The sequence below is a fragment of the Rhinolophus sinicus genome, linkage group LG03, assembly GCF_036562045.2.
Source record: "Rhinolophus sinicus isolate RSC01 linkage group LG03, ASM3656204v1, whole genome shotgun sequence".
Classification (NCBI taxonomy): domain Eukaryota; kingdom Metazoa; phylum Chordata; class Mammalia; order Chiroptera; family Rhinolophidae; genus Rhinolophus; species Rhinolophus sinicus.
This window is the reverse complement of record NC_133753.1, coordinates 89,460,571-89,483,662: the sequence shown is the minus strand read 5'-3', so window position 1 is coordinate 89,483,662 and position 23,092 is coordinate 89,460,571. Positions and strand designations below refer to the sequence as shown.

Here is a 23,092-nt window from a genome sequence, read left to right as displayed (position 1 = left end):
TGCTTTAATGAGAATGATTTTTGTTTTCGCTTACTCTTGGTGTCTCTAATGCCTAGTGAAATGCTTGGCATGTAGGAGGTCTGTAATTAGTATTTTCAAAAGAATAAATGTTTAGCTATATGTGATTTGGTTTGAAGCAAGGAATTAGGCCAAGTAATTTTCCAAGACTTCAAAAAATTGTCATGAAATTAATGCAGTAAGACTCACACTTTACTCATGGGAAAATGGGGATATCTTTCAGTATGTGTTTAATCTTAATTTATTCATAAGTTCAATAGTCTATGTTCTTGATTTTTATGTCCGTATTATAGAAGAAGATGCAGCATATTTGAATTGGCAGAAAGATAGTGTTGGTCAACATTTAATAGCCATTCCTCTCCTTCTTTCTTGTTAACCAAACCTTACTTACTTAGCTAAATCTTCCCAGGTAGATAAATCTTGAATTGTGATGACTGATCATGGTGGTCTTCCCTTGACAACTTAGTTCTGGGCAGGAGTTGTAACTATGGACCGTAACACAACAGAACTCCTCATAAGGGGCTTATAGTAAAATTTTCTTTCTGTTATAATGGGACCCAAGACAGGGAAATTGCAAATTCTATACCTGCTTGATATTGTCTGTCTGTGATAAGGTATATGACAGCGCTCACTTGGGACTGTAGGGGGAAAGCCAAGACAATTGCTGAGAAATTGAACTGGAGCTCTGACTTTGCTGAACCCGTGAATATATAAACCCTGGAGATTACTTCTAGGTTTGCAATTGGTAAGATAATGTGTCCTTTAAGTCACCTTTAGTTGAGTCTTGTTCCTTGCAGATGAAAGCATCCTTACCAATTTAGGAAGGTAAATGACAGTAAAAAGATGAAAATTACAGACTTATGAATAGAATGGGCCTTAGAGAGCATTTAGTCCAACACTTCACCCCTACTGTGAATCCTCTGCATAACACCTGACAATCTGATAGTGAGGTAGAAGTCAGAAACACGCATAAAACAAATATAATTACTAGTAAAAAATTGTATTCTGGGGCCATTTAGAGGCAGATATTCATATACAGCTCAATGAACCCAGAGGGCATCGTCTTTATAAAAAATTATTAAGTCAGTGAAGGGCAAATTATTTTCTGTCTACTTTTGTTAAGAAAGCAGTGGAATGATTTCCACTTTAGATGATAAAAATAATTTGCTTTTTAGCACTAGTAACTTAAATAGAATGAGTACTTTTTTGATGGTTTTAAATACCTGATAATTAACTGAATTACATACATTTCTTAATGGAATTCAAATGCAAATATAAGGTATAAGATATCACCAACTTCTGAATGTCTGTGTTCACAGAGTGAAACTTTGTGTTAGTTGTTTGGCCCTTGGAATGCATATGCCTGCAGATACCAGGATATCAGCAGTAGGTAGTTTTTCAGGACTTTTTACAATATATGTTTATTCCAAGGGAAATATACACGTATCTATTTAGTACGTATATAACGCTGCTGTCTTACATTATGGAGGTGCTCATTTCTTGGGTCTCTTTTACTTTATGATTTTTTTTTTTTAACCTCAGTCACTTTTGAACTTAAAAGTTAGGATTCAACTTATTTTAGTTTTATTCTCTGTCTACTGATATGCATTTCGCCCCACAGAAGAGCTGTAGAAGGGGTATGTGATATAAGCAGAATGACTTAGCCCATTTAGTTATTCTATAATTATTGAAATCACATAGATATTATAATATTTCTAAAGTATAATAACATTACTTAATTAGAAAAATACAATTTTCTAAAATAAGTGATTGAAAATATTTGTGGCCATTACATAATTTTATTTTCATTTAGCTACTACCCATTACAAGTAAATATTTTGGAATAAACACTTCATTAGGAGGCATGGAAATTGGGTCTACTATTACGTCCTCCACTTACTAACTCTGTGACCTTGGGTGAGTCACTTAATTTCTTTAGCCCTCAGTTGCTCACCTCTAAAGTGGAATGATACCTTATTTGTTGAAGTCAGGAAATTGCACAAATTAATTTCTTCCCTTTAACCTGTAAGAGCTACTCAACCTCCTATGGCTTTGCATTTTATGAATAAAGTCAGTAAATATATTATATGCCTATATTTCCTAGACATTTTTCCAGAAATGCAAATGTTCTGTAAGATGTAGTCCATATATACTTTTTTAAAACATTTTTTTTATTAGTTTCAGGTGCACAAAACAATGTAATAGTTAGAGATTTATTATTTATATCCCACACAGTGACAACCCCTTCCCCTCATCCACTACCCCTCTGACATCACAGACAGCAATTACATTTCCACTGTCTCTGTTCCTAATGCTGTACTCCGCTTCTTGAATATATATGTATATATACAATTGTAGTTGACATTCATTATTGTTCAGCTTCAGCTTCAGGTGCACAGTGCAGTGATCAGGCATCTACATCATCCCGAGGCAGTCTCCCTAATGAGACAAATGTCCATCGGATACCCTACAAAATCTTTACAACATTATTGATTACATTTCCCAAATTGACTTTTGTATCCCTGTGGCAATCTTGTGGTTACCGACTGTGCCTTCTAATCCCCTCACCTTCCTCCTTATCCTGCCCCCCCAACTAGCAACTCTCAGTTTTCCCTCTATGTCTCTGAGACTGTTTCTGATTGGTCCATACATTTATTCTTTTCTTTAGATTCCACATATAAGTGAGATCATATGGTATTTGTCTTTCTCTGTCTGACCTATTTCACTTAGCATAGTGTTCTCTAGGTCCATCCATATTGTTGCAAATGGTAAGATTTCCTTCTTCTTTACAGCTGCGTAATACTCCATTGTATAAATGTACCACAGTTTCTCTCTTTTTTTTTTTTTAAATTTACTGGGGTGACAATTAGTAAAATTACATAGATTTCAGGTGTACAATTCTGTATTGCATCATCTATAAATCCCATTGTAAGTTCACTACCCGGAGTCAGTTCTCCTTCCATCACCATATATTTGATCCCCCTTACCCTCATCTCCCACCACCCACTCCCCTTACCCTCTGGTAACCACTAAACTATTGTGTGTGTCTATGAGTTTTTGTTTCTCATTTGTTTCTCTTGTTCTTTTGTTGGTTTTGGTTTATGTACCACATATCAGTGAAATCACATGGTTCTCTGCTTTTTCTGTCTGACTTATTTCGCTTAGCACCATACTCTTAATATCCATCCATGTTGTCACAAATGTTCCTATATCATCTTTTCTTACCTCCAAATAGTGTTCCATTGTGTATATATACTACAACTTCTTTATCCATTCATCTATTGAAGGACATTTTGGTTGTTTCCATGTCCTGGCCACCGTAAACAAAGCTGCAATGAACATTGGAGCACACATGTCTTTATCTATAAATGTTTTCAGATTTTTTTGGTAGATACCCAGGAGAGGGATTGCTGGGTCGTATGATAATTCTATTCGTAATTTTTTGAGGAACCTCCACACTGCCTTCCATAACGGCTGCACCAGTCTGCATTCCCACCAACAGTGTATGAGGGATCCTTTTTCTCCACAGATTCTCCAACACTTGTTACTATTTGTCTTGTTGATGATACCCATTCTGACTGGGGTGAGGTGATATCTCATTGTGGTTTTTATTTGCATTTCTATGATGATGTGTGATGTTGAGCATTTTTTCACATGTCTATTTGCCATTTGTATGTCCTCTTTGGAGAAATGTCTCTTCAGGTCCTCTGCCCATTTTTCAATTGGGTTGTTTGTTTTTCTGTTGTTGAGTTTCTTATATATTTTGGATATTAGCCCCTTATCGGAGGCACTGTTTGCAGAAATCTTCTCCCATTCAGTTGGTTGTCTCTTTATTTTGTTGATGGTTTCTTTTGCTGTGCAGAAGCTTTTAAGTTTCATATAGTCCCATTTGTTTATTTTAGCTTTTACTTCCATTGCCTTTGGAGTCAAATTCATAAAATGCTCTTTGAACCCAACGTCCATAAGTTTAGTACCTATGTTTTCTTCTATGCACTTTATTGTGTCAGGTCTTATGCTTAAGTCTTTAATCCATTTTGAATTAATTTTGGTACATGGTGACAGATAGCAGTCCAGTTTCATTCTTTTGCACGTGGCTATCCAATTCTGCCAGCACCATTTATTGAAGAGGCTTTCTTTCCTCCATTGTATGTTTTTAGCTTCTTTGTCAAAAATTATCTGTCCATATTTATGTGGTTTTATTTCTGGGTTCTCAATTCTATTCCATTGGTCTATGTGTCTGTTTTTCTGCCAATACCATGCTGTTTTGATTATTGTGGCCCTGTAGTACAAGCTAAAGTCAGGAAGTGTGATACCTCCATTATTGTTCTTTTTCTTAAGATTGCTTTGGCTATTCAGGGTCTTTTGTGGTTCCAAACAAATCTGATGATTTTTTTGTTCTATTTCTTTAAAAATGCCATTGGGATTTTGATGGGGATTGCATTAAATCTGTATATTGCTTTGGGTAATATGGCCATTTTAACTATGTTGATTCCTCCAATCCATGAGCACGGAATGCCTTTCCATTTCTTTGTGTCTTCTTCAATTTCTTTCAAAAATGTCTTATAGTTTTCAGCATATAGGTCTTTCACATCCTTGGTTAAGTTTATTCCTAGGTATTTTATGCTTTTTGCTGCAATTGCAAAAGGAATAGTTTTTTTAATTTTTCTGAGATTTCATTGTTAGTATATAGGAATGCAATGGACTTTTGTACGTTGATTTTGTAGCCAGCAACTTTACTGTGTTCGTTGATTGTTTCTAATAGCTTTTTGGTGGGGTCTTTAGGGTTTTCTATATATAGCATCATGTCATCTGCAAAGAGTGATAATTTAACTTCTTCATTCCCAATTTGGATGCCTTTTATTTCTTTCTCTTACCTGATTGCTCTGGCAAGGACTTCCAACACGATGTTGAAAAGCAGAGGTGATAGGGGACAGCCCTGTCATGTTCCTGAACGTAGAGCAAAGGGCTTCAGTTTTTCACCATTAATTATGAGATTAGCATAGGGCTTGTCATATATGGCCTTTATTATGTTAAGGTATTTTTCTTCTATACCTATTTTATTAGGTGTTTTACTCATAAATGAGTGTTGTATCTTGTCAAATGCTTTTTCTGCATCAATTGATATAGCCATATGATTTTTATCCTTTATTTTTTGTTTATGTGATGTATCACATTGATGGATTTGTGGATGTTGAACCATCCTTGTGCCCCTGGGATCAACCCCACTTTGTCGTGATGAATAATCTTTTTAATTCATTTTTGTATTCAATTTGCTAGAATTTTGTTTAGGATTTTTGCGTCTGTATTCATCAGAGATATTGGTCTGTAGTTTTCTTTTTTTGTATTGTGCTTACCAGGTTTCGGTATCAGGGTAATGTTGGCCTCATAAAATGAGTTAGGGAGTACTGTCTCTTCTTCAATTTTTTGGAAGAGTTTGTGCAGAATTGGTATTAGATCCTCTTTGAAGGTTTGGTAGAACTCACTAGTGAAGCCATCTGGTCCCGGACTTTTGCTTTTGGGAAGGTTTTGGATGACTGATTCAATTTCGTTACTGGTGATCGGTCTGTTTAGATTTTCCAGTTCTTCATGGTTCAGCCTTGGAAGGCTATATGTTTCTAAGAACTTGTCCATTTCTTCTAGGTTATTGAATTTGGTGGCATATAGTCCTTCATAGTATTCTTGGATGATCCTTTGTATTTCTGTGGTGTCCATGATAACTTCCTCTTTTTCATTTCTGATTTTGTTAATTAGTGTCTTCTCTCTTTTTATCTTAGTGAGTCTAGCCAAGGGTTTGTCAATTTTGTTAATCTTTTCAAAGAACCAGCTCTTTGTCACATTAATTTTTTCTATTGTCTTTTTGTTCTCTATTTCATTTAGTTCTGCTCTGATTTTTGTTATTTCCTTTCTTCTGCTGACCTTGGGTTTCACTTGTTCTTCTTTTTCTAGTTCTTTAAGGTGTAACATGAGGTTATTTATTTGGGATTTTTCTTGTTTCTTGAGATAGGCCTGTAATGATATAAATTTCCCTCTTAAAACTGCTTTCGCTGCATCCCAAAATTTTTGGTAGGATGTATTTTCATTGTCATTTGTTTCTATGTATCTTTCGATCTCTCCTCTAATTTCTTCTTTGACCCAGTCGTCCTTTAAAAGTATGTTGTTTAATCTCCATGTATTTGTGTTTTTTCCCCGCTTTCTGTTTAAAATTGATTACCAATTTCAAAGCCTTATGATCAGAGAATATGCTTGGTATGATTTCAATCTTCTTAAATTTGCTGAGGCTGATTTTATGTCCCAATATATGGTCTATCCTTGAGAATGTTCCATGTACACTAGCAAAGAATGTATAGTCTGATGTTTTAGGATGAAGTGCTCTATATTTGTCAATTATGTCCATTTCATCTAATGTGTCATTTAGGGCTGCTATTTTGTTATTTATTTTCTGTTTGGATGATCTATCCGTAGCTGTCAATAATGTATTTAAGTCCCCTAGTATAATTGTGTTTCGGTCAATTTCTCCCTTTAGTTCTGTAAGTAGCTGCTTGGTATATTTCGTGCTCCCTGATTGGGGGCATAAATATTGATGACTGTTATGTCTTCTTGTTGTATAGTCCCCTTCACCATTATGAAATGTCCATCTTTGTCTCTTGTTATCTTTTTCACCTTGAAGTCTGTTTCATCTGATATCATCATGGCTACACCTGATTTTCTCTGGGTACCATTTGCTTGGAGTGTCAATTTCCACCCTTTCACTTTGAGTCTATGCTTGTCCTTGTAGCTGAGATGTGTCTCTTGGAGACAGCATATGGTTGGGTTTAGTGTTTTGATCCAATCTGCTACTGTGTGCCTTTTTATTGGTGAGTTCACTCCATTTACATTTAGGGTGATTATTGATATGTGAGGATTTCCTGTCATTCTATCTTTAGTTTTCTGGTAAGGCTGTGTTTCCATGGTTTCTCTGCCTTTTTGTTGTTGTCTATTATTTCTGTGTGGTGGTATTCTATGATGTTTCCCTCTGTTTCTTCTTTTATTACAGTATATATTTCAGTTCGAGATTTTTTTTTGAGTGGTTACCCTTAAGTTTATGTAAAAGAAAGTTTGATATTTAGAGTATTCCATTTTCTTCAGCACACTGACTTTCTCCATTCCCATATTCCGGTTCAGGTCTTTACTCTCCCCTTTTTATGTTTTGGTTGCTACAAATTGTCCCTGTTGATGGTGGTCGAATAGCCTCCTTTAGTTTTTCTTGTAGTGCAGGTCGTGTATTAGAAAATTCCCTCAGCTTCTGTATGTCTGGAAAGGTGTTTATTCCTCCTTCATATCTGAAGGATATCTTTGCTGGGTGTATTATTCTTGGTTCATAATTTCTCTCTTTCAATCGTTTGAATATTTGGTTCCACTCCCTACTGGCCTGTAGAGTTTCTGCTGAAAAATCTGATGATAATATAATGGGCTTTCCTTTGTAGGTTATCGTCTTCTTTTCCCTGGCTGCATTGAGGATTCTTTCTTCATCGTTGATTTTAAACAGCTTCAGTACAGTGTGCCTTGGAGAAGGCCTTTTGGGATTGAGGTAATTAGGTGTTCTATTTGCTTCTTGGATTCAAGGATCCATTTCTGTCCACAAGTTTGGGAAGTTCTCATCAACAGTTTGTTTCAATATATTCTCTGTTCCCTTCTCTCTTTCTTCTCCTTCTGGTATGCCCATTATTCTTATATTGCTCTTTCTGATGGAGTCAGGAAGTTCTTGCAGAGTTCTTTCATTTCTTTGAAGTCTCTAGTCTCTTTCGTCTTCCATCTGTGTAATTTCCAGGTTTCTATCTTCGATGTTGCTGATTCTTTCCTCCATCTGGTCAAGTCTACTACCTAAGCTGGCTATTTCATTCTGAAGTTCTGCTATTGAGTTCTTAATCTCCAGAAATTCTATTTGGTTCTTTTTTAAAATTTCAATCTCTTTTTTAAAATGCTCATGTTCTTTGATTGTGTTTCTGAGTTCATTAAACTGCCTTTCTGTATTTTCTTGCACCTTGTTGAGGTTTTTCAGAACTGCAATCTTGAATTCTCTGTCATTTAAGTCACATATTTCCATATCTTTAAGTTTCTCTTCTGGAGACTTTTCACTTTCTTTCTGAGCTCTCTTGTTGCCTCAGTTATTCATCGCCATTACTGATTTAGTATTTCTCTTCCTAGACATCTACAGGAGTGGCTTCTGCAACAGGTTGATAGGAAGAAGTCTTTCTTTTGTTTTCCAGTACTTGTTGGTAGAATGTTTTATTTTCTCTCCAACTTCAGCCTTTTTTTTCTCTTTCACATGGTAGTGCTGTTTTCTCTGCACTGTTCCAGCTTCTCACCCAATGGGGGGATTCCTTGGGAGACGGGCTTCTCCTCTGTTAATAATTCACCTGGGTCACAGGGCGCAGCGTCCCGGTGGGTATGCAGAGAGCTTTAGAATTTCCAAAGCTCTTCCTGCACCAGATTCAGAGTCTGTATGTTTCAGCAGTTCTGTTTACTCCTGCAGGGATCTGCCCAGATAGGTGGGGCCAGGGGCAGGGTGAGATGTGAGAGGTGGCCCAGAGCAATGGCAGTGACCACCACCACAGCCAGTCCTGCTTCCACAGCTCCCTCCCCTTTGTGGGAACTAGTTGGGCTGCGAATCTGTGTCTGCGGTCCACAGTTCTCAGAACAGCAAATACTGTGTTATTTTGATCTGACACTGCTACTGTTCTGCTTCTAGAACCAGGCAGGTGGGGGCGGGGCAAGCTCTGGGAGGGGAGGGAGGGGGCGGCTAGTCTCAGTGCCTAAGGCTTCCGTTCTCTGCTTGGCAGTGAGGGCTTAAACCACCGTTTCCAGCCTTCTTCCCTCAGTCTTTTCTCTGAGGTCTCTGTGGTGAGCGTTTGGCTCAGCTGTGTTATATGCTGCCCCCTCAGCCCTGTGGGCCATAAGCGGAGCCCTAGCAGTCCGAGTTCTTCCCTCTCCCACAGCTGCGGTAGTTCTGGTACAGCAAGCTCAGAGCACTGAGCTAGGTCTGTGTCCTGCTCCTGCACTACTCTGTCTCCACTCTTCTCCCTTCCCTCCTCACCCACTCGCGCAATTCGCCCATCTTTAGGTGAATTCATTAGTGGGCCTCTTCGTCTTGTCTGTGTGCTTTTCAGGGAGTCCTTTGTGGAGTTATTGCTGTTCGATTAGTTGTAAATTCCAGGGGAGCTTTACAGAGGCTCACCTCACGCTGCCATTTTGATGAAAACCCACAGTTTCTTAATCCAGTCATGTACCGATGGGCGTTTTGGTTGTTTCCATGTCTTGGCTAATTTTTATAGTGCTGTAATAAACATTGGGGTGCATAAATTTTTTTGAATTAGAGTTTTGGATTTCTCCAGATAGATATCTAGGAATGGAATTGCTGGGACATAAGGTAGTTCCATTTTCAGATTTTTGAGATACCTCCATACTGTTTTCCATAGTGGCTGTACCAGTCTGCAATCCCACCAACAACGCACGATTCCCTTTTCTCCACGTCCTTGCCAGTACTTGTTTGTTGATTTATTGATGATAACCATTTTGACTGTGGTCAGGTTGTATCTCATTGTGGTTTTTATTTGCATTTCTCTGATGGTTAGTGAGATTGAGCATTTTTTCATATGTCTGTTTGCCATTTGTATGTCCTTTTTAGAAAAAATGTCTCTTCATGTCATCTGCCCATTTTTAATTGGGTTTTTTGGTTTTTTTTTGAGTTGAGTTGAGTTGAGTGAGATTTTATACATTTGTGACATTAACCCCTTAGCGGATATATCTTTGGCAAATATCTTTTCCCATTTAGTAGGATCCCTTTTTGTTTTAATGGTGGTTTCCTTTGCTGTAAAAAAAATTTTAGTTTGATGTAATCCCACATGTTTATTTTTCCTCTTATTTCCCTTGCACAAGAGGATATATCAGTAAAAATCTTACTCTGGGTAATGTCTGTAAAGTTTCTTCCTATGTTTTCTTTTAGGAATTTTATGATTTCAGATCTTACATTTAAGTGTTTAAGCCATTTTGAATTTATTTTTGTATATGGTGTAAGGAGGTGGTCCAGCTTCATTTTTTTGCATATGTCTGTCCAGGTTTCCCAGCACCATTTATTGAATAGACTGTCTTTTCCCCACCATAAATTCTTGCTTCCATTGTAGACTAAATGACCATATAGGCATGGATTTATTTCTGGGCTCTCTATTCTGTTCCATTGATCTATGTGTCTGTTTTTATGCCAGTACCATACTATTTTGATTACTGTAGCCTTGTAGTATAATTTGATGTCAGGTATCATGATACCTCCCACTTTGTTCTTATTTCTCAAGATTGCTGAGGCTATCCGGTGTCTTTTATGGTTCCATATAAATTTTAGGATTATATGTTCTATATCTGTGAAAAATGTCCCTGGTAGTGTGATAGAAATTGCTTTGAATCTGTATATTGCCTTAGCCAATATGGACATTTTAACGATATTAATTCTTCCTATCCATGAGCATGGTATGTGTTTCCATCTACTTGTTTCTTCTTTCATTTCTGTCTTCAGTGTCTTATAATTTTCTGAGTACAGATCTTTTACTTCTTTGGTTAAATTTATTCCCAGGTATTTTATAGTCTTTGAAGCAATGTAAATGGGATTATTTTCTTACTTTCTCTTTCTGATATTTTATTATTGGTATATACAAATGCAACTGATTTCTGAATATTAATTTTGTATCCTGCTACTTTTCTAAATTCACCTATCAGCTCTAATAGCTTCTTGGTGGAATCTTTAGGGTTCTCTATGTAGTATCATGTCATCTGCATATAATGACAATTTTACTTCCTCCTTACTGATTTGGATGCCTTTTGTTTCTTTGTCTTGTCTGATTGCTGTGGCTAGAACTTTCAGCACTATGTTGAATAGAAGCGGAGAAAGTGAGCAAGCTTGCCTTGTTCTTGATCTTAACGGGAATGGTTTTAGCTTTTATCCATTGAGTATGATTTTAACTGCGGGTTTATCATATATGGCCTTTATTATGTTGAGATATGGTCCCTCTCTTCCCACTTTCTTAAGAGTTTTTATCATAAAATGCTGCTGGATTTTGTCGAATTTTTTTTTGTCGAATGCTTTTTCTGTATGTATTGATATGATCATATGATTTTCATTTTTCATTTTGTTAATGTGGTATATCACATTAATTGATTTGCAGATATTGAACCACCCTTGCATACCAGGAATGAATCCCACTTGATCATGATGTATGATATTTTTTGTGTATTGCTGAATTCTGTTCACTACTATTTTGTTGAGGATTTTTGCATCTATGTTCATTAGAGATATTGGCCTGTAGTTTTCTTTTTTTGTAGTGTCTTTGTCTGATTTTTGCATCAGGGTGATAGTGGCCTCATAAAAACTGTTTGGGAGCCTTCTCTCCTTCTGGATTTTTTGAAATAGCTTGAGGAGAATAGGTGATAATTATTTTTTGAATGTTTTATAAAATTCACCTATAAAGCCATCTGGTCCAAGGCTTTTGTTTGTTGGGAGATTGTTGATTACTGATTCAATTTCCCTGGTGGTAATCAGTCTATTCAGATTTTCCGTTTCTTCTTGAGTCAGGCTTGGAAGATTGTATGCTTCTAGAAAATTGTCCATTTCTTCCAGATTGTCAAATTTGTTGGCATATAGTTGCTTATAGTCATTTCTTAATTTTTTTTTTTGTATTTCTGTGGTATCTCTTGTCACTTCTCCTCTTTCATTTCTGATTTTATTAATTTTGGTACTCTCTTTTTTTTTTTTTGATGAGACTGACTAAAGGTTTGTTGATTTTGTTTATCTTCTCTAAAATCCAACTCTTGGATTCATTGATCTTTTGTAATGTTTTTCTGGTTTCTATTTCATTTATTTCCTCTGATCTTTATTGTCTCTTTCCTTGTACTCCCTTTGGGCTTATTTTGCTGTTCTTTTTCCAGATCCCTTAAGCGTGAAGATAAATTGTTGATGAGTGATTTTTCTTGTTTATTTAGGTAGGCCTGCATTGCTATGAATTTCCCTCTTAGGACTGCTTTCGTGGCATCCCATAGATTTTTGGGTCGTCGTGTTTTCATTTTCATTTGTCTCGAGATATCTTTTGATTTCTTCCTTGATCTCCTGGTTGACCCATTCATTATTTAGTAACATGTTATTCAGCTTCCATGAATTGGTGTGTCTTCCAGTTTTTTTCCCTGTAGTTGATTTCTAATTTCATAGCACTGTGGTCAGAGAAGACAATTGGTATGATTTCAATTTCTTAAATTTATCAAGACTTGTTTTGTGGCCTAACATGCGGTCTGTCTTGGAAAATGTTCTATGTGCACTTGAGAAGAATGTGTATTGTGCAGCTTTGGGGTGAAATGCTCTGAAACTATAGATTAAATCCAACTGGTCCAACGTGTCATTTAAGGCCATTGTTTCCATATTGATTTTCTGTCTGGAAGACCTGTCCCTTGTTGTCAGATGTGTTGAAGTTCCCTACTATGATAGTGTTACTGTTGATCTCTGTCTTTATGTCAGTCAATATGTGTTTTATATATTTAGGTGCTCCTATGTGGGGTGCAAAGGGTTTACTAGGGTTATGTCCTCTTGTCAGATCGATCCCTTTATTGTTATATAGTGCCCATCTTTGTCTTTTAATATATTCTTCATTTTAAAGTGTATTTTGTCAGATATAAGTATTGCAACTCCAGCTGTTTTCTCATTTCCTTTTGCATGTAATATATTACTCCAACCCTTCACTTTCAGCCTGTGTGTGTCTTTTGATCTGAGGTGAGTCTCTTGTATACAGGATATACAAGGGTCCTGCTTTCTTATCCACTCAGCCATCCTATGTCTTTTGATTGGAGCATTTAATCCATTTACATTTAAAGTGATTATTGATAGTTACATAGTTATTGTCATTTTTTTATTTGTAGTTAGATTGTTTTCATCTTTCTTCTGTTTATAGAACCCCTTTTAATATTTCCTGCAATGCTGGCTTGGTGATAATAAATTCCTTTAGCTTATTCTTTTCTGGAAAGCTCTGTATCTCTTCTTCAATTTTAAATGATAGCTTTGCTGGATAAAGCAATCTAGGTTGTAAGTGTTTATTTTCCATCTCCTTGAGTACCTCATGAGAGTCCTTCCTGGCCTGCAATGTTTCTGTAAAAAAGTCATTTGATAATCGTATAGGAGTTCCCTTATATGTAACCCTCTGTCTTTCTCTTGCTGCTTTTAGGATTCTCTCCGTTTTTAACCTTTGCATTTGTAACTATAATGTGTCTTGGTGTGGGCCTGTTTGGGTTTATCCTGGTTGGAACTCTCTGCACTTCCTGGGCTTGTATGTCAGTTTCCTTCACCAGGTTAGGGAAGTTTTCAGACATTATTACCTCAAATATGTTCTGGATCCCTTGATCCCTCTCTTCATCTTCTGGTATTCCTATGATGTGCATGTTGTTGCACTTGATGCTATCCCAGAGGTCTCTTAAACCATTCTCATTGTTTTTTATTCTTTTTTCTTTTTGTTGTTCTGTTTGGGTGATCTCAGCTAACTTGTCTTCTAAGTTGCTCATTCGATCCTCTGCTTCATCTAACTGGCTGGTAATTTCTTCTAGTGTGTTCTTTATTTCAGTTATTCCATTCTTTAGTTCTAACTGGTTGTTCATTATGATTTCTCTATCCTTCTTTATGTCATTACTAAGCTCCTTATACATTCTTATCATCAGTGTTCTGAACTCTGTCTCCGATAGGTTGGTTACCTCTATTTTCTTTGGTTCCAATTTTGGAGGTTTCTTCTGTTCTTTTGTTTGGGACATGTTTCTTTGTTTCCCCATTCTGGCTGAATCTCTGTGTTTGCTTCGATGTATTAGGTAGATCCCCTAGAGTTCTTAGTTCTTGCTGGGTTATCTTATATAGTATATGACCTTTATATTTGACTTGCACCACTTCCTTCTCCTGTGCGTGTGCTCCAAAGGTGACTCCTGTGTTGTGTATATTGTCCTGTTAAAGTTGATCTTTTATTGCTTTTTGCTTGTGAGTAGGTGGGGTTAACTCCTAGGCTGACTAGTTGTGAGACTTGCTTGTGCCTACAGTGGACGTTCTGCTGCATGAGGGTTGACCGCTTGAATGAGGTTTGGCCCCTATGGGCTCTTGTGCCTGTAGAGAATTCCCTCTGGGTGTGTCATTTATAGGTCAGACCTGGTAATATTCTGGTTTGGTCTGGAGTTGTCCTCTGGGTGTTTTGAATCTTGTGCCTCTTTAGCTGGACCCTGGTCTAAGTCAATTTCAAAACCAAGCAAATCACCAAGCACAACAACAACAACAGCAGCAACAGCAACAAAGAAAAAACAAATACACTCACATGTAAAAACAACCAATAACCCATACTCAACACAGGCAAAAATGTCAAAAATACAAAAACAAAACCAAACAAAAAAAAGCAGCACCAGTCTTGGCTTAAGCCCACCAAGTAATCTCCAGGTTGTCCTCTGCTGTACCAAAGAGTCCTCTGTATCTCGTGCAGGCAAAGCCGGTTACCTGGTGCCTAGAGTGACCCTGGAACTGCAGTTGTAGATGAGTGAGGGTATGGGGTCTGGATGTTAGTTTTTACAAAGTCAGTGCAGTTTCTGCTCTTGCCTGCACATATGCACACTGAGAGTAACACAACCAGCACTGTGCCCAGGTCTCCTGAGTCTTAGGACACTTCTTCTGTGTGTGTGTGTGTGTGTGTGTGTGTGTGTGTGTGTGGAGGGTGGGAAGTTTCTGAGATGCTGAAAGCCCAGAGCTGCATCTGCTGCCTGCTGCTGACCCTTGGGTGTGTCTCCGCAGTTGTAATTGCCCTGCCCTAGGCAGGCCAGAAAAAGTGGGAGCTGGGGATGGAGGAGTCTTCTCTCTTCCAGCCCAGCTTTGTCATACTCTTTCCTGGGTCTGAGCTGCAAGCTGGGTCTTCCCAGATCCTAGCACTATGGCTCTTCTGTAATCTGACACTACTCCTCAGTTCAGGGGCCAGCTTGAGTCTCTGGATGCGCATGGGGTAGGATTGGGAGAGTGGGGGAAGGGGCCCAGGTGTGGTGTTTAAATCCTTTGTTCATCCTAGGGCCCAGCTGGTGGTCTCAGCTGATATTACTGTCTCAAATGCTGGATATGCTGCTCTCTCAGCAGGAGACATCAGCTGTGTGGTGCAGGGAACGAGCTCACCTCCTGGCTCTTGTGGTCTCTGTTCTGTCCTGGGAGTCCCTGTGTCTCAGCAGCCACAGATGCGGTCCGGGGGCCGTGTCTCCACTCCGCTCCCTTCTTTCTTACCCTGCTCGCCCAATTTCCCACTTTCAAGTAATCCTCCTATGAGTCTCAGCTGTTTTTTGTGATGAGCAGAGAGTCCTTTGATGTGTTATATAGATGTTCAATTTGTGGTAAGTTCCAGAGGAGAACTCAAGAAGACCACCTCGCTGCCGCCATTCCTCTCTCCCTTCTACTTTCTTAGTTTTTGTTGCATTTCAAAGCTTGTTCATATTTCCAACATAATGTCATCATCAGACTTACCATGTTTTTTTAAGGTGTTTGGTTTGAAACTTAAAAAAGCTACTTGATTTAATAAATACTACTTTTTTTTTTTTTTAATGTTGATCAATTAATTATTTTGTTATTGGGGCTTGACGGAAAGAGTTGGGTCCATCCAAAAGGGCAGACAGTCATTTTTACCTGAAGCTGTGGGAAAACTGTAAAAGATAAACCATAGCTGTATGAGTGGCTTTCAGCTGTGGAAATTTGATTAGCCTAATTCATGGAGGATCCATGAACCCTGATAGCAGAATTTGCCTCTTCATTAGAGGACATTGTCTTTGCTATTTATCTATATGTGGTTATTGGCTGTGGATGAGTAATGACTTTTAACCATTTGCTTAGAAAATTCAGAAGAGAAGTAAGTATCAGTATGGAGGTTTTCAGTTTAGTCCTTTGTCTCCCACAGACTTGTTTTTCAAACTCTTACCCAATGGGCCTACAAACTCATATTTCACTGGCTGATGTTCTTAGAATGCAATGAGGTGAACAGGAGCATGTGTTCACATGGCCTATGTGATCTTGGGACAAAAATGAAAAGTTGAAAGAGAGGGCCTGTTACTATTTTTTTAAAAGTAATTTTTAGTTCGAGTTGACATACAATATTATATTAGTTTCAGGTGTACAACATAGTGATTGGACATTTATATAACTTATGAAGTGATCACTTCAATAAATCTAGTACCCACCTGACACCATACATAGTGATTACAGTATCATTAACTGTATTCCTTATACTATATCCTACATCCCTATGACTGTTTTGTGACTATCAATTTGTACTTCTTATTCCCTTCCCTTTTTCCACCCATTTCCCCAATGAATGTTCTTTGTATCTATGAGTTTTGTATCTGTTTTGTTTGTTCATTTATTTTGTCCTTTATTTTTTATGTCTTTTTAAAATTAAATTCATTGGGGTAACATGTGTTAATAAAATTATATAGGTTTCAAGTGTACAATTCTTTAATACTCACCTATCTATTTCACTGTGTGTTCACCACCCAAAGTAAAATCATCAAATCTCCTTCCATTACCATATATTTGACCCACTTTACTCTCATCTACCACCCCCCTCCCCTTACCCTCTGGTAACGACTAAACTGTTGTCTATGTCTGAGAATTTTTGTTTGTTTGTCTTGTTTATTTGTTGCTTTCAGTTTTATATCCCATATATGAGTGAAATCATGGTTCTCAACTTTTTCTGTACAACTTATTTCACTTAGCATGATAATCTCAAGATCCATCCATGTTGTTGTAAATGGCAGTATTTCATCTTTTTTTATGGCGGAGTGATATTCCATTGTATATATGTACTACACCTTCTTTATCCATTCATCCATTTTTTTTTTAAATTAAAGTTTATTGGGGTGAAAATTGTTAGTAAAGTTATGTAGATTTCAGGTGTACAGTTCTGTAATACATCATCTATATCTCATATGATGTGTTCACCATCCAGAGTCAGTTTTCCTTCCATCACCATATATTTGACCCTGTTTACCCTTTTCTAGAACCCTCCTCCCCCCTTACCCTCTGGTAACCACTAAACTATTGTCTATGTCTATGAGTTTTGTTTCTTCATTTGTTTATCTTGTTGTTTTGTTGTTTTCAGTTTTATGTACCACATTTCAGTGAAATCATATGGTTCTCTACTTCTTCTGTCTGACTTATTTTGCTTAGCATTATAATCTCAAGATCCATCCATGTTGTTGCAAATGGTACTATTTCATCTTTTCTTATGGCCGGACAGTATTCCATTGTGTATATATACCACAACTTCTTTATCCATTCATTTAACGAAGGTCACTTTGGTTGTTTCCATGTCTTGGCCACTGTAAACAAAGCTACAGTGAACATTGGAGCACACGTGTCTTTATGGATAAATGTTTTTAGATTTTTTTGGGTAGATACCCAGGAGAGGGATTGCAGGGTCATATGGTAATTCTATTCTTAATTTTTTGAGCAACCTCCACACTGCCTTTCATAGTGGCTGCAGCAATCTACATTCCCACCAGGAATGTATGAGAGTTCCTTTTTCTCCCAGCCTCTCCAACAATACATTCATCCATTGATGGACACCCAGGTTGCCTCCATATCTTCACTACTGTAAATAATGATGCAGTGAACATATGGATACATATGAAGTAGTGTTGAAGTAGTGTTTGGTTTTCTTCAGATAAATACCCAGAAGTGTGATTATTGGGTCCTTCTTTGTCTCTTGTTATAGACTTTGTTTTAAAATCTGTTTTATCTGGTATAAGTATTGTTACCCCAGTTGTTTTGTTTTATTTCCATTTTCATGAAATATATTTTTCTGTTCCTTTACTTTCAGTGTGTGTATATCTTTTAATATGAAATAAGTCTCTCGTAGGCAGCATATGTAAGGATCTTGTTTTCTTATCCACTCAACCTCCCTACCTTTTGATTGGAGCATTTAATCCATTTACATTGTAAGTATTTGTTGATAGATGTGTAGATATTGTCATTTTATTATTCATATTTTGTATCTTTTTTTTTGTCTTATAAAAAAGTCCCTTCTAAGATTCCTTGTAATTCCGTTTTGGGGTTGATAAACTCCTTTAGCTTCTTCTGGTCTAGAAAGCTCTTTATCTGTTCTTCGATTCTAAATGATACCTTTGCTGGGTAGAGTAATCTTGGTTGTAGGTCCTGACTTTTCTTCACTTTGAATATTTCATGCCAATCCCTTTTGGTCTGCAAAGTTGTTGAGAAATCAGCTGACAGTCTAGTGGGAGGTCCCTTTTAAGTAACCTACTGCTTTTCTCTTGCTGCTTTTAATATTCTTTCTTTGTCTTTAACCTTTGGCATTTTAATTATGATATGTCTTGGTGTTCGCCTCTTTGGGCTCATCTTGTTTGGGACTCTCTGTGCTTCCTAGGATTGTATACTTATTTTCTTTGCCAGGTTAGGGGAGTTTTCTGTCATTATTTCTTCAAATAGGTTTTCAATTCCTTGCTCTCTCTCTTCTCCTTCTGGTATCCCTATGATGCAAATGTTGATATGCTTGATGTTGTCCCAGAGGTCCCTTAAACTATAATAATTTTTTTGGAATCCTTCTTTTTGCTGTTCTGTTTGTCTGTTTTCTTCTACCTTATCTTCTCAATTGGTGATTCGATCCTATGCTCCATCTAATCTACTGTTAATACCCTCTAAAGTATTCTTTATTTCAGGTATTGTATTATTAATTTCTAACTGGTTCTTTTTTATGTTTTTTTTTAATCTCTATTTTTATGTTTCCTATCTCCTTGTTGAAGTTCTCCCTGAGATCAGTAAGCATCCTTATAACAAGTGTTTTGAACTCAGCATCTGGTAGATCACTTGTCTCCATTTTGTCTCATTCTCTTTCATTGTCTCCTCATTTTGGTTGCCTCCCATTTTTGTTTTCATGCTGCTATGTCCCCTGGTCTTGATATAGTAACCTTATGTAGTAGGTGTGGTGCAGTCTCCCTGATCACCCGAGCCAGGTGCTCCATGTGTGTTTCTTGTGTGGGTTATGTATGCCTTCTTGTTGTAGTTGAGCCTTGGTTTCTGTTTGCATGTCGATGAGAGGGATTTATACTTAAGCTAGTTGGTTGTGAGGACTGGCTGTGATTGGTTGTGGAGAAGCTATTGTGAAAGGGCTGACCCTACAGAGCAGGATTTGTTTTAGCAGGACTCTTGTGCCTGGCCAGCCTGCCCTTTGTGTCTTTTATGGATGCATTCTCTGCTTTTATGTGATGCTCTGCTGTGGTCTGAAGCTGGCACTGGTTATATTGGTTCTAGGGCCGCTTGTGAGGGGCTCTGGTGCAGGTCAAGGTCAGCCACTGCCTGTGCCCTGCCCAGGGCCACTTGATTTGAGCTACAAAATGATCTGAAGATGGCTGCCACTTGTGCTGGGCTTGGAAGTGCCTACAAGAGGCAAACTGAGTTTGGCTGTTACTAGAGCTGGACTTAGCTTCTTAGTCAGAAGTACAGGGTATGCCAAGGCCAGATGCTGCTTGTCTGAGTTTTGTGAACCTTTGGGAGATTTTTAAAATGTCCACAGCATTAGCCAAGATGGGCTATTTGTATGGAGAAACCACTGGTAACAGCTTGGTCTGACCTGCAAATTATGTGGGGTGGGGTCTCAGGGAATCATCAATGTGGGTCAAACAGTGTTAGCCAGGTGTTGGTGACTCAGATATTGCCCCCACCTGTGTCTGCACAAAGGAATATTGGCATGTGCTAGCACTTTTATGTGGGAGTGAGCTGCCCTTCCAGCCCTTGCACTGCAGCTCATTTCCTCCGTCTACATGCCTGGAGCCTTTTAAGCTCTTTCCCAATACTGGATCTCAGAGTGAGTGAGTCTGTCAGCGAGTAGGTCCATGCATGGGCCTTTTAAGAGGAGCTCCTGGTACTGCAGCCACCCTCTATCTCTTTCAGCCACAATCTTCACTGGTTTTCACAGCCAGAAGTTGTGGAGACTTCTCTTCCCAGCACTGGAACCTGGGCTGGGGAGCCTCATGTGGGGCTGTGACCCCTCACTTCTCAGGGTGGACCCCTCCAGCTGAGATATCCCTTCTGATTTTTAATCATCACATGTGGGTATGGAACCAACCTGTTCTCTATCTCTGACCCTCCTAACAGTCTCAAGGTGGCTTCTTCTGTATGTCTTTAGTTCTGTGTGTCTTTAGTTCTTCTGTATGTCTTTAGGACTTCTGTTCAGCTAGATTTCAGGTGGTTCTCACTGATGGTTGTTCTGCAATTTAGTTCTAATTTTGTTGTGATCATGAAAGGAGCCAAACACAGTGTTTACCTACTCTGTCGTTTTGACTGGAAGCCCTTCAAACCTTATTCTTCAGATAAAATTACAGATCACTCTGATAAGCATGTTCAACTCTTTTTCTGATAACAAAGTTGCCACAGGCATGGATGCAGATGACTAAAAATAAAATAAAATAAAAATATCTTAAATTGAAGCAGCGAGTTCTGTGAACTTCTCATGTATGTATGAGGCAACTTGTAATTTTTAACAGACTCTCCCTACCCACTGCTGGAATTCTCAGGTGCTGTTAAAAGGTCATCCAAGTATACAGAGTGGCTTAGGGGTACATTTCATTCCAAACTCCTGCTGCTTTCTCTCTCCATCCATACCTTCTATTCTGGTCTAATATTTCCATTTCACACCTGGCCTCTGCTTCTGAGCCTGGTTCTCATGTACTGATACCTAAACTAGATTGCCTGGACATGGTCTCTTAATAAGCCTTGGGTATACTCTGGTCCTTGGGCCAGTACACTTCACTTGGAGGCTGTTCTAGACCTCCAGACTCTAGCTCAGATCAGCAACCAGGATACTTGAAATATCAACCATTAACTGGAAAACAAACATCTTCATTTCTGAAATGAAAACATTTTATGTCTTCATTCTCTCCAGAAAGATGTTTACCAAAGTGCTAATAGTAATTGAAAGATCTGTGATCACCCCAATATCTTATGCTATCAGTCTTCTATCGTAATTAGAAGAGAAAAATTTACTATTTAGCAAAATTCATTCTTAGAAAACATTTTTTTCACTTAAAGTATAATTTCTTTTGGCAAGAAAGAGGTTTGTCTACAGAAAGGCTATCCTAAGTCTTCTAAGTTGTGGCCTCTTTTCTGTGAGACTTTTCTTTCTCCTGTATCAGGAAAGATATAGGGAAAAATACCTTGAAAGTGAAAATAATTTCTTCTTAAAAGGCATATTTATTTTTATTGGTAAAATTTGTAAATGAGAGTGACCAAGGCTTCATAATTTTTTCCAGTAATAACAACTGAGAAATGTGAGAATTTTTTCAATTTGGAACATAGAACCAGCATTCTTATCTTATCTTGTGATTTTTATTGTGTGATAAATAAGGAAAAAGGAAAGACACTGGCATTCAACTGTTTCAGCATGTTAGTAAACTCTTTCACTGGATCAATAGTAGAGGTAATCAAGGTGGCATTTAAATTAATTAAGCTTTCTTTGAGTTTAAATTAGATAATGTATTTTGTTTACTAGACAAACAAACCATGTTGAAATGAGGTTTAAAAAGCTTTACTTTTGTGACTGATGAATTTGATGAAACTTTGCTGCATATATCATTTCTAATTCAGGGTTCAGAATACGGAAGTCCATTTGAAAGTGATAATAAGAGTTGTCACATAAACAAAGATAAAAGGAAATTTAGTTGACTGTCTCTCATGGTTTGTGCACAGATGGCTTATCTTGATGATTTCCTCTTTTCAAAGTGGATTGCTTGAACTAAACTATATTCTGCACTCAAATAGTCATTGGCTTTGTTTTCTTCCTTTAGAGGTCTTTTGTTTTCAGTGTAAGGTTTTTTTTATAGTCTTTATTTTAGATGGAAAAATACATTTTAGATACATAGTACTATTAATTTATCCTCTTCCAGAAAAAATAAAAAATTCCCTTGAGTGAAGGCATTTAGCTAGACAAATGTTAAAATTGTTAGCGTCACAGTCCTCCACTGAGCACACTGCTGGGTACGCTGCCACATCGTGGATGAATGTTACTACAGTTTATGTAAAAGGGGGATTATACTCTGGTACCCAGGTACCTGCCACTGAAGAAAATGTCCTCACTGAGTCCTGAAAAGCTGTTGTACTCAGAAATGTGAAGTTGCTTGTTTTACTTCTCTTAGTACTTGTGTACCTCTTTTGAAATGCTTGTGTTAATAGCATGCCAGCGGATGGGCCCAGGAATCTGTGTTTTGATAAACCAGTATATTAAATTCTTGGATGTAATTGGTGGTGCCTTTTCTTTCTTTAACTTTGATTGACAGTTTGAAGACTGCTTTTCCAGTCTACTGCATGGAACATGAGGGTGGATTCTGGGAGAGTGGTTGCTAGAAAGAACAGTCCTGAAACATCTGTAGATTAAGAAATGATGTAGAAAATAGCAATTTGTTGAAATGTGGGGAAAGACTGTCTGACCAGACAGTTAGGCTTGCGTAAGGTTACTATCCCATCATTCTCTCTCCCATTTTGTGGTAGCTATGCAGTTGGGGTAGGATGGGAAGGGGCAAGAATGACTATACCCACAATTCTAGGGGTGAGTCTTAAATCTTTTAAAACTAATGGGCTAATCACATCTTCTTTTTCCTGGGTTAAGAGAAGAAAGTCTAAGCCCATCAGTGAGCACTTTCTCTAAAGGCTTAGGAAAGGTCATGACTTAATTTGGACTATGAGATGTAAAGGGAAGTTTGCTGGGCGCTAATCAGTACTTTTTTTTTTTCTGGACAGTGTAATTTGAACATGTGGAAATGATGCAGGACATTTTTTCATCACACCAGAGAAGAAAGACATTGGATGGTGCTGATTATATCAAAAGCAAGGGGAAGAGGGAAAGAAACCTGGCTCTTGATAGAATCACTGAACTGCTAAATCAGATCAACACTGAAGTCTTTCCATTGCTCTGAACCATCCAGTTACATGAGTCAGTGAGTCCTCTTTATTTAAGCCAGTTTGAATTAGGTTTTGCTTTTCTTAGAAAAATGAGGCTAGGTTGAT

At 37.8% G+C, this 23,092-nt stretch overlaps 1 long non-coding RNA gene across 1 annotated transcript in view; it reads left to right on the top strand.

Annotated features, from left to right (window-relative positions):
• Positions 1-22,831: 22,831 nt before the first annotated feature.
• Positions 22,832-23,092, top strand: part of LOC141570378 (uncharacterized) — a 425,177-nt gene continuing 424,916 nt past the window's right edge. The window contains exon 1 of the long non-coding RNA XR_012494382.1: positions 22,832-23,018. This is a non-coding gene — a long non-coding RNA (uncharacterized LOC141570378). The remainder of the gene's footprint in view (positions 23,019-23,092) is intronic.